Source organism: Arvicola amphibius, chromosome 2 (assembly GCF_903992535.2).
Source record: "Arvicola amphibius chromosome 2, mArvAmp1.2, whole genome shotgun sequence".
Classification (NCBI taxonomy): Eukaryota; Metazoa; Chordata; class Mammalia; order Rodentia; family Cricetidae; genus Arvicola; species Arvicola amphibius.
In genome coordinates this window covers 30,841,946-30,852,145 of record NC_052048.2, presented here as the reverse complement: position 1 = coordinate 30,852,145, position 10,200 = coordinate 30,841,946, and the positions used below count along the sequence as shown (strand labels likewise).

The 10,200-nt window shown below is 46.7% G+C and overlaps 1 non-coding gene across 1 annotated transcript; it reads left to right on the top strand.

Moving 5' to 3' along the window:
- The first annotated feature begins 286 nt into the window (after positions 1–286).
- Positions 287–393, top strand: LOC119808507. Its single transcript, XR_005284447.1, has one exon. It is a non-coding gene; the product is annotated as a U6 spliceosomal RNA (small nuclear RNA).
- The last annotated feature ends 9,807 nt before the right edge of the window (positions 394–10,200 follow it).

Sequence of the window (10,200 nt, the reverse complement as noted above, 5' to 3'; positions counted from 1 at the left end):
AGCCTTTTGAGGAGTGGTTCTCACACCCAACACTGAACCATACAATTCTAGTCCTATATGTCTACCCAGGGGGCTCCCGTGGGTATCGGTCTTGGATGGATGAATTCTGACATAAGTGGTTTCCTAGATGCCACATAGGGAGATGCTTGTTTATGAAAGAAACTTAGACATACCAAGCCTCAGTTTTTCTCAGCAACCAACAAGAAGATGTGTTAACTTCATAGCTCTAAGAATCTAATCATTGAAGTCTCAGCTGTGCATTCAAGTAGTTCAAATCATTATTGCCATGCTTGCTTTGGCAGCATGTGTACTAAAACCGGACCACTACAGAGAAGATTAGCATGGCCCCTGTGCAAGGATGGCTTGAACATTCTGGAAGAGTTCCATGTTTTTGGCACCTGATGGGAAAGGGGAAGTCGGTTTCCTCCAATGGAGTGTCACTTAGTACATCAGCCACACTCCAGGGCAGGCCCTGAGCCCAGGACAAATTGATCAACATAAAACAGATTCCACGTTTTGTTGTTGTTTGGTTGGTTGTGAGTTTATTTTTTTTTTTTGTGAGACTTTTGTTTTGTTGATATTTTCCTTTTCTGTTATTTGAGAGAAAAAACAAAGTTAGAAGTGTAGGGAAGTGGGGAGAAGCTGGCAGGGGGAGACGGGAAGGAGAAAGACTATGATAAAATATATTGTATAAAAATTTTAAATAAAATCTTGTCTAATTAAAAATTATCATTGCCATTAGTAGTAATAGTACATGCTGAACACCTTTATTTTGAAAATATTAACTCCAAATATTTTAAAAATCCAAAACCTTTTGAGTGCCAACACACCAGTTCAGGAAGGAGGTTTGGCATCTACCTCATGTCACCAAACACAAGCATGTTAAAAATCCTGTACAAAATGACCTCCAGCTTGTGTGGGAAGGTGCTCAGGAAACAGAAAATGAGTTTGGGTCTGGACTCGTCGTCCACCTTTGGTATAGCTCTTCATGTGTGTGCAAATGTTCCAAAATTTGAAATCCAGAATCCGTCTAGACCTAAGCACTTTTAGCAGAAAGCCTCCGACCACTAATGCAAGCACCCATGATGGTTCTCAGACAGTGGAGCTCATTTTGGGGTGGTCACCTGGGCACACGGCCGAGGAGCCATGGGAAAATATTTGAGATGACTCAGCCCCAGGTTTCATGAATTAATGAGACCTAGAGAGTGGGATGGAGTAGGTGAACCATGCCACACCCACTGCTCACACACCCCTCTACAAGACAAAACGCAGACCTCAGCAGCCACTTGCTATAATTTAAAGCAGGATGCCTTCCTTATGGAGATATTCTAGTATATAACATGTGTTATAAAATATATTCAAAGCAGGCACCTCCGTCATACATCATACATTATACACACAAAGCACACATATGCAGGTACAGCCTACAGAGTGGCGTTCAGTGTGCTGAAAACAAGAGACGCAAGAAGGGATAATAGCTCCAAACCAGCGTGGGACAGTTCATAATGACCATCAGGAAGTCCTTGTTAAGAATGCCATCTATTATTAGACTGACACAGCTTCCGCAGGGACACAGGAAAAGCGCGTAACCTGAGACACTTCAGGCAGGACAGGCCCTGCTGGGAGCAGGAGAGAAACAAAGGGCTTACTTGCCAGGAGACGCCAGAGACAGCTCAGGCTCCTCCATGAATCAGGGCAGAGAGCAGACCTTGTGGCACAACTGAGAGTCCTTTGTGCAGCAGGGCTCTGGGGACAATGAGAGGCAATGGAGGGTGTCGGGTCTAAACCACACAGCGGGGCAAGAACACGAATGCAGTTAGTAGGTTGCACATCGAGCAAAAGCGGTGGCCTCAGTGTCGGGATTTCTTGGCATGTGACAAGGTGATGTCAATCAAAAGACAGCACGGGAAGATCCCCAGGGTGTCTCCTAAAAGCGTTGGCAGTTGGTGGACCACTGTGTTGCAAGGGGTATCAATGGATAGTGAACCCAGGAAGCTCAGCCGTAGCTGGACAGGATGTTAAAATGACTGTGTTGTCGAGAAGCACAGGATGAAGAAAAGCTACCTGCAGTGTTCACCGATGGAGTGCTCATATACATACTGATTTGTGCAAAATTCAGTACCCCAGATGGTCTGTGTACGAGTTGAGAGTCCCTTACCAGGAGGTGAGAGGTACTTCAGATTTGTGGTTTGATCAGATTTTTGAATATCTTTAAAGATAGGTTGAACATCTCTAATATGAAACTTCAAAATGTAAGATATTTCGAAATCTGGAAATTCCAAATGTTCCAAAGTTAAAATCAGATATTACAACATTTAGGATTTGGGATTCTTTGGATTAGAGACATGCAACCTGCAGATGATGATAATGGACATAATAAATCCAGGTGGAAGTTAACTCTTTAAGTTACGGAGTTACAAGTCTCAAGTGGTGCAGCCTTTGCAACCTCCTGGCTCATAGTGGAAATGATTTGTTCGATGGCGAATGAGTGCAAGAGATTAGCTGGCAGCATATAGCAAGCGAGCTAATTGAACAAGTAAATCTGAAGAGGGAGTTCTCCTATGTAACTGCTGTGCCCCTCCCTGCATACCCCACTGGCAGAGGTTTCAGCCTGTCCCTGAGGTACACGGGTCAAACCCTACCCACAGTTCCTGTGAACTGGATACCACAATGGAGAGGGGTCTGAGAATAAACTTGCCAGGAAACAAGGGAAGGTTCAGGGAGAGGAGAATTGGCTTAGATTATCAGTTCTGTCAAAATACCTTAGGATTGTTAAGGGAGACCTAGCTGTCCTTGCTCAAAGTGAAGCGAGAAGATACAGGTAGGAAAAACAGAAAGAGGTATCAGGAAGTCATTTCCGATAGAAGCATCTAATAGCTTGTCTGCTGATAAGCAACATGTCGCTGCAAACTCCAGCAGAGTCTGAACAGCTATCTCCCGTGGGCACCTAAGGTGGTTCCGGTGTGGGTGGCCAGTCAGATTGATTGGTGTGTCTTGCCCAGGATTGAGACCAGGCAGCCGCACTGCCAGCCCTATCAGTACCAGCAGAGGGCGCGCTCCAGGACGGCGCGGACAGGTGTCTAGTAGCTGGGGTGTGCCTAAATTGGAGGGGGTTGCACCGTGGAAGCAGCCAACAGGGGTCTTGGTTGGCCAGGTAATGAGGGAAGATGCAAAGAGTTTACCTAAGCTGGGGAGTACCATTCTCCACCTGCACAAGCGCAAATCCCTGGAACCAGGGTAGGTGAGCTGGGTGGGAAGCGGGGATACTGAAGAGGGGCCTCGGAGTCCACAGAGGAACACTAACTAGGGCACAGTCTCGGTACTTCTCAGGGTCTCATTTCTTTGGAATTTCCCCTTAGCATTCCTCCCAACGCCTTTATCCCCGACCCATGCAGCCGCCCTGCCTCCTCTTCTCATTTCCTCGCCTCCCAGCTGACGAGGGACAATCAACCAAGGAGTCGGGGCTGGAAAGGGCTTTTCTCCCTCTTTAGAGGGTATTTACTGCTGAGAAATGGCAGACCCAAAAACTGGGTATGCACAGAGCAAAACGTAATCTTCAGGTTTCCCTGGGTGCCGATCTCAGGGTCTCCTATAGGTTTAACAAATTTAGCAATCCCAGGTGACCCCACAGAGGAAAGGGAAAATGCCCTCCTGAATGTCTTCCCGATGCCATCCCAGTCAACCTTTCAGAGCCAATCAGCTTTCTCAGTCACAGAGGCAGCCGCACGTGTCCAAATGTGGTTGTTCTAGGCTGCTGACAGTTCCTGCTGTGGCCTTGGACATCTCCACCCTCCTGTCCCTGCCCTGCCCTCCTGCCTGCGCTTGTCTGTGAGCCAACAACCTGCTTAGTATCAAGCAGACCTAGGCCAGGGGCTTCCCTGATGCCAGAAAGCTCTTGGGGAGTTCCCCCCACTCTCTCCCTCCCTCCCTCCCTCCCTCCTTCCCTCCCTCCCTCCCTTCCTCCCTCCCTCCCTCCCTCCCTCCCATGAAACTACAATGATCACTCTTCTACAGGCAGATCTTTGAGCCATGTGATTTCAGCAGATAAACTGTCTGTTTATGATTAAAAGCGGTCACAGTTCATAAGACGTTGCTCGTTATAAACTTGCTTTATTTTGCTTTCTCTAAGAAGCCAAAAATGCCCCAAAGAGCAACACAAACCCTTTTGTACCTGGCAGGAGCAATGTGATTGTTTATGTCCAGCTGTTCCCTTTCCTACTGGCACAGCTGGGTAAACCAGAGCGCAGGCCAGAAAGGTGAAATGGCTGTCCACAGAGCTCGGGTGGCCTGTACACCCAGTTGCCTGCAGCCCAGAGAAGACAGAAACCCAAATCCTTCATGCAGTTTCCAGCAGGAGAAGCAATCCTTGCTTGTAGCATATGATTCTTATAGAAACACTAACAAACAAAAGGCAAGCAGTCGCCCGGCTGCAACACTATACTTTTAAACAAATTAGTAAGTAAATAGTTGAGTGATCTCTGCCAACCATTCACTGGGAATTAGGAAGGCTTACTGGTCCCAGACTGTGGTGTTTTAAAAAAAAATCAGGGTATTTGCGTTAGGAAAATTTAACCAAGCTATCCACATATATACAGGTTGTAACTGGGTTCCCTTCACGGGTTGAGATACTGTTTGTTCTATTTCCAGCTTCTAGATTAAAAATTACAGCATGCACAGGCATCCTATTATCACTGAGACGAGAGTTTTTGGTGATCAGACAGGCTGTGGGGGATTAGAGGGAAAAACTGTTTAGACGTACGAAAGATGCCCTCTTGGTGACAGGGTTTGGGGATGGTATCTGTGTGGGAGTTGGATGTGTGAAAAGCTAGACCTAGAGACGTAAACTCAGGCTAGGTTCAGCTCCCAGTATCTGAAAACAAACCCGAGCAGACAATGAACACAGAGAAAGTTACTGTGCAACCAAGCTGCGCGGGGTGGGGTGGGAGGTTACAGTCCCTAAGATGATGCCCCAGGAGCCTCTGGACAGGACCCTCTACTCATTCCGCTGCTGACCAAATCCAAGCCAGATGGTTGTCCTTGTGCAAGGCCGAGGACCATTGGAGTTGCCCCCTAAGGCTTAACTGCCCACTCACAGGCCGCTCCTGGCTCAGAGGTGGACAGAGACAGCTGGAGATGCTGGGCTAGAAGCAGAAGCATAGCCAGAAGGTTCTGTCAACACCTGGCCATGATGGCTAACAGGCCAAGCGTGCAAGCTGGCGGTGTCTAGCGATCGGTACTCTTTCTAGTGTGATTTTGCTGAGGCAGGCAATGAACAGGGGTGTTTGACAAGAGAAATGTTTCCAGAAGGTGTTTGAACCATGTCTTGTCTTTTCTGTGTTCTGAGGCTTTGGCATCTGGAACCTTGCTGACCCTGATGGTTCCTCCCAGGGCTAGCTAATGCTTGCCAAATCGCCTGTCAAGTGCAAACTAACCAATCAGGACAGGCTGAGGTTGTCAAACAACCAAAATGAAATCTGCTTGCCTTTCTTTCTCTTTCCTTCTGCCTTCCAAGAAAACAATGCCCCCCATGAGGTCCCTATGGCACAACCGTGCCCTGCCCTCCTTTAGGGACCTATGAGTCACAGTGTTTTCAGTGGTAGATTGTGTCCCTGGGGTTGGGAACAAGGAAAACATTGTGACATTTTCAGGGATTTCTCTTTGGAATATTCATTGTGAGAAGCCAACAAATATTGATAGAGTAGAAATATAACAAATCAGCTCTAGGTCGCTTTAAAAATTAATATTATGCGCAATATTCAAACAAATCAAATAGAAAGGGCGTAGGATATAAATCGACCGACTCTTACTAGGGGACTCGGTCCCAGTGGTCCCTTCCTAATGATGCTTCTTCAACTTACAGTTTTCGACTTTTTAACAATGCTGTCAAAGTAACACATACTTGGTAGAAACTGTAGAATGGAATTTGATTTTGATCCCTTTCTGAGCTAGGAATATGTGTTAAGTTATCCTGTTGGCTTTGATGTTGGCCACTCTCTGAGGGCCCTGTGCTGCTCTTAGCTAGGGCATGGACGGTAGATTCAGTCCTCTCTTCTCTTAGGCCATCCTTGTCTTCTAGAGGGTTAGGGTGGCAGCATCCCATTTTGCAGGCTGTCAATCATCTTTCAGGGATTTCCCCCTCTTTCTCTTGGTGATGGTTCTGAAGGATGCCCCCACCCCAGTTACTAAACAATGCCTTAGCTCTATTGACACAGTTCTTCACATTCTGTCACTCATGTAACAAGATCAGAACCAAACCTCCCCATCTTCTGGGCTTTGAAATGTTTGAGAATGAGATTATCTCTATGTTATGGTGATCACAGTTATGGTGATCACATAACTGTGACCAACATGCTCACCCTTGCTCTCTATCCCACTTACCAGTTGTTCACACAGCACTGGACAAGTGAGACTTCCCTTCCTTCCTCTCCCTATGATGCACCTCTCACAACCACACCTCTTCCTCTACTTTTGCTAGTGCTAAGGTAACTCGGTCCACACTTTCTTATTTTCAAGTCCAATATCAGTATACGTAGAGCAGACCAGAATATCCCGACAGGAGAACTGAGGCCAGCAACCACAAATTACTGTGCCATCCTGGGTCCTAGAAGCATGGCTGTCTTGAACTACTTCCTTCATAGGTTTAAAAGAAGATGTTAAGATCATACAATTGAAAGTACATCTGTCCCGTGCTGCCCACCCGGTGGAAGGGGTGACTGATCTGTCCTCAGAGCAGTGGCCAGTCTAGTGTCACCCTCCTGCTCCCTGCTCCTGACAGCACTGTTTCTTGTGGCTAGAGTCATGGCCTCTGAGGCTGTCAGTGGGCAAGTGTCACTCGGTGGGGATTCCTTTCATGTCAGATCCGAGCATGCAACTCTCATCGACTCCTTGTGCACACTGGTGGTTTTGATGTGTATACAGTTAGCCATGTTTTGAGAGTTTTTAAAGGAACAAAGGGAGAGAATTTCATTATCTTAGAGTAAAATGTCCAGATTTACTAATGGTAAAATTCAATCCATTTTTATTCTTAATGTTCTTGGTCATCACATCTGAGTGCCTTTACTGGCTGTGACTAAAACCTTGACTTCATGGAAGCGGCAGTTGCTCACACCCTCACTTACACTGATAGACCGTAGAGGGGTTGTCCCAGGCCTGCATTTTGTCACACCCAGTACTTCCCTTCTCCCTTCCTCTCTCCTTATCTCCCTCTAGGCATTGCCACAGCTTTTTGTGGACTCTGACCCTCCTAACTTCCAAATATCATCCTCAGCGAACAAAATAGCTAAGACACGTGATGCTTTGCATCATTACCCTGCTCGATGACTGACAGTCTAATGACAGCATTAACAGTGGTGACAATGGCAGTTGGCCTGAGTGAGCAGCCTGTATGTGACAAGACACCATGCGTGGGGATTTGCACCTGTTAGCTCCCTGGACAATTACTGTGTTATTTATACACAAAGAAGTCTCAGGAAGACTCAACAATTTGGGATTAAAACAGCACCTAAGGGCACACGGTAATCCTAGCCGATGGATCTTCATCCTTCCTGCTAAATCCCAAATCGAGCTGACTTTGAAGCCCACCCAGGCAGGGCTTCAAATTGACATAATTTATTTAATAATACTTGGCTTCACATAGCTTATTAAAACCATTTCACTCTGGGGAGCAAAGTCTTGTGCTGGATGGAGGGCAGTGGGGGCCTTCAGCAACAATGAGCGGCTCTTGGCAGGCATTCCTGGCAGATAATCCTATTAGTTCCCTTCTACCACCTCCTCAGAAACTCAGCCTGGCTGCACAGGGCACCTGGGCAGTGCTTAGACACACAAGAGATGGGGGCAGGGCCAGCAAGGGAGTTCGCAGCTATTTATAATGTGCCTCTTGACTCTTTTAAAAGTTTATTTGCTGAGAGTATTACAGAAAGCTGATTTGTCCTGGTGGATCTTCCATGAGTCTGCTCCTCTGACTGAGACGTACTGGCAGCAATTTTTAAATGACTCCACTGTATACTCATTGAGTACTGTGATCTTGGAGAGTGTGGGTGCCTTCAGTGAAAAAGCGGAGCCCTCCACAGCATTGTGTCCTCAGGCCAACGAACTTTCAGAGACTTCCCTGCCACCCTGCCTAAACATATACATTGTCCCAGCCCTTTTCAGTATAGACTTCATCATTTCATCCTCGGGACTGTTCAAACCATCTTGAGATGTCTTCTCAAGAACGACCTACTTGACACTTGCTAATATGCCCAAGAGTCTAGGAGCATCCCAGGAATGCTATCATTCTCCTCACTGCCTCAGCCTGGACTCCCTCGTACTGAGTCTAGATCCCAGCTCTGTCTGGTTGACTAGGTCGATACTATGCTCCCTGCAGTTGGCTCAGAACCAATAGATTTCTGGCATGGGGAGATTAATTAGGTTTGGGGCAGTGGGAAGCAGGTGGCTGAGCATGCCATGGTCATTCTCTCCTGCTCTTCATGATACTATGTCCATGTGCACACACAAACACCCAACATCGTCACCACCATCACAACCCACCAGAGTGTGGCCAGAGGGGTTTCCACTCCAGGAATTATGGGCAGTTATTTATCTCAAAGCAAGAAGGACAAACCAGTGAATGAACTGCAGTGAGCCAGAACCACTGAGCACATGTAATTCCCGGGCACAGAGCCAGGGCTCCAGCCTGAAGCTATGTCTGTCACCCAGGCTGACGAAGTGTAAAGTGACTTAGTCTACTGTAATTAGGCCTCTTTAAGCATAAAGTAGCCTGATTAAAATAGGATGAAGTAAGTCAGAAATAATAGCATGAACAGTTATTGTTAGTTTACATCTAAAACACCTTTATTTATCTAAATTATTTTTTAAATTTATTTACACACACATGTATCGTGTGTGTGTATGTGTGTGTGTGTGTGTGTTTGTAAGCATGAGTTTTAGTTAAGAGTTCCTATTGCTGTATAAAACACATGACCAAAAGTAACTTAGGAAAGAAATGATGTATTTCATCTTACGACTCTCGGGTCACAGTCCATCCCTGAGAAAAGTCAGGCAGGAAGTCAAGACAGGGTCTTGGAGGCAAGAGCTAAAGCAGAGGCCATGGAGGAGTGAAGCTTACTGGCTTGCTCCTGGTGGTTTGCTCAGCCTGCTCTCTTATACATCTCAGGACCACCTGCCCAAGGTGGCTCCACCCACAATGAGCAGAGCCCTCCCACATCAATCATTAATTAAGACAATACCCCTACAGACTTGCATACAGGCCAGTCTGATGGAAGCATCTTCTTAGTTAAGAGTCTCTCTTCCCATATATGTCTAGGTTTGTGTTAAATTGACAAAAACTAACCAGAACAGCAAATTAATGCCAGTGCATATGTACGTGTGTGGGTGTGTGTGTGTGTGGGGGGGTCAGAGAACAAAATGGAGTTGATTCTCTCCTTCCACCATGTGGATTCTGAGGACTGAATTCAGGTCATCAGGCTTGGCAGCCAGTGCTTTCTCCTGCGGAGCCACCTCACCAGCCTAAAGTCATCTCATCAACCTTTACTTATTTATTTATCTTCACATTCACTTCTTTTCTTATTCACTTATTTATTCACTCATTCTTTTTTTTTTTTGGTTTTTCGAGACAGGGTTTCCCTGTAGTTTCTAGAGTCTGTCGTGGAACTAGCTCTTGTAGACCAGGCTGGCCTCGAACTCAGAGATCCGCCTGCCTCTGCCTCCCAAGTGCTGGGATTAAAGGCGTGCGCCACCACCACCCGGCCTATTCACTCATTCTTTTGCTCACCAGATATCTCTGAGTTCAAGAGAGGAGGGAGGTACTACACAGGGTCCCCTGCTAGAGACGGCCCTCAACTGAGCCTCCTAGAGTGTGTTGTAAACCCAAGAGCCCAGAGAGCATAGTTAAAATTCCTTGATTTCTATTCCAAAGGTAATCTTAAGTTTGGGTCAGACTCTGGACAGGTGACTGCCTGGCACAAGTCACCAGGTGGGTGTCAGCCGTGGGTAGGAGTGTTAGCAATCACCCCTGCACTTGCCACTGTGTTCTTTGTTCAGGGACACTGTGGGCCATGACCTGTGTATGGCTCATGACTCCTCACCCCACAGCTCTGCAGCGGGAGAAAGGCAGGCATACCTTTGGAAAGATTCACCATAGTGCCTCCGCTCTCCTTTGTGCCTTTGGTTTAGCATTTCCCTCAACTACATTCTTCTCAC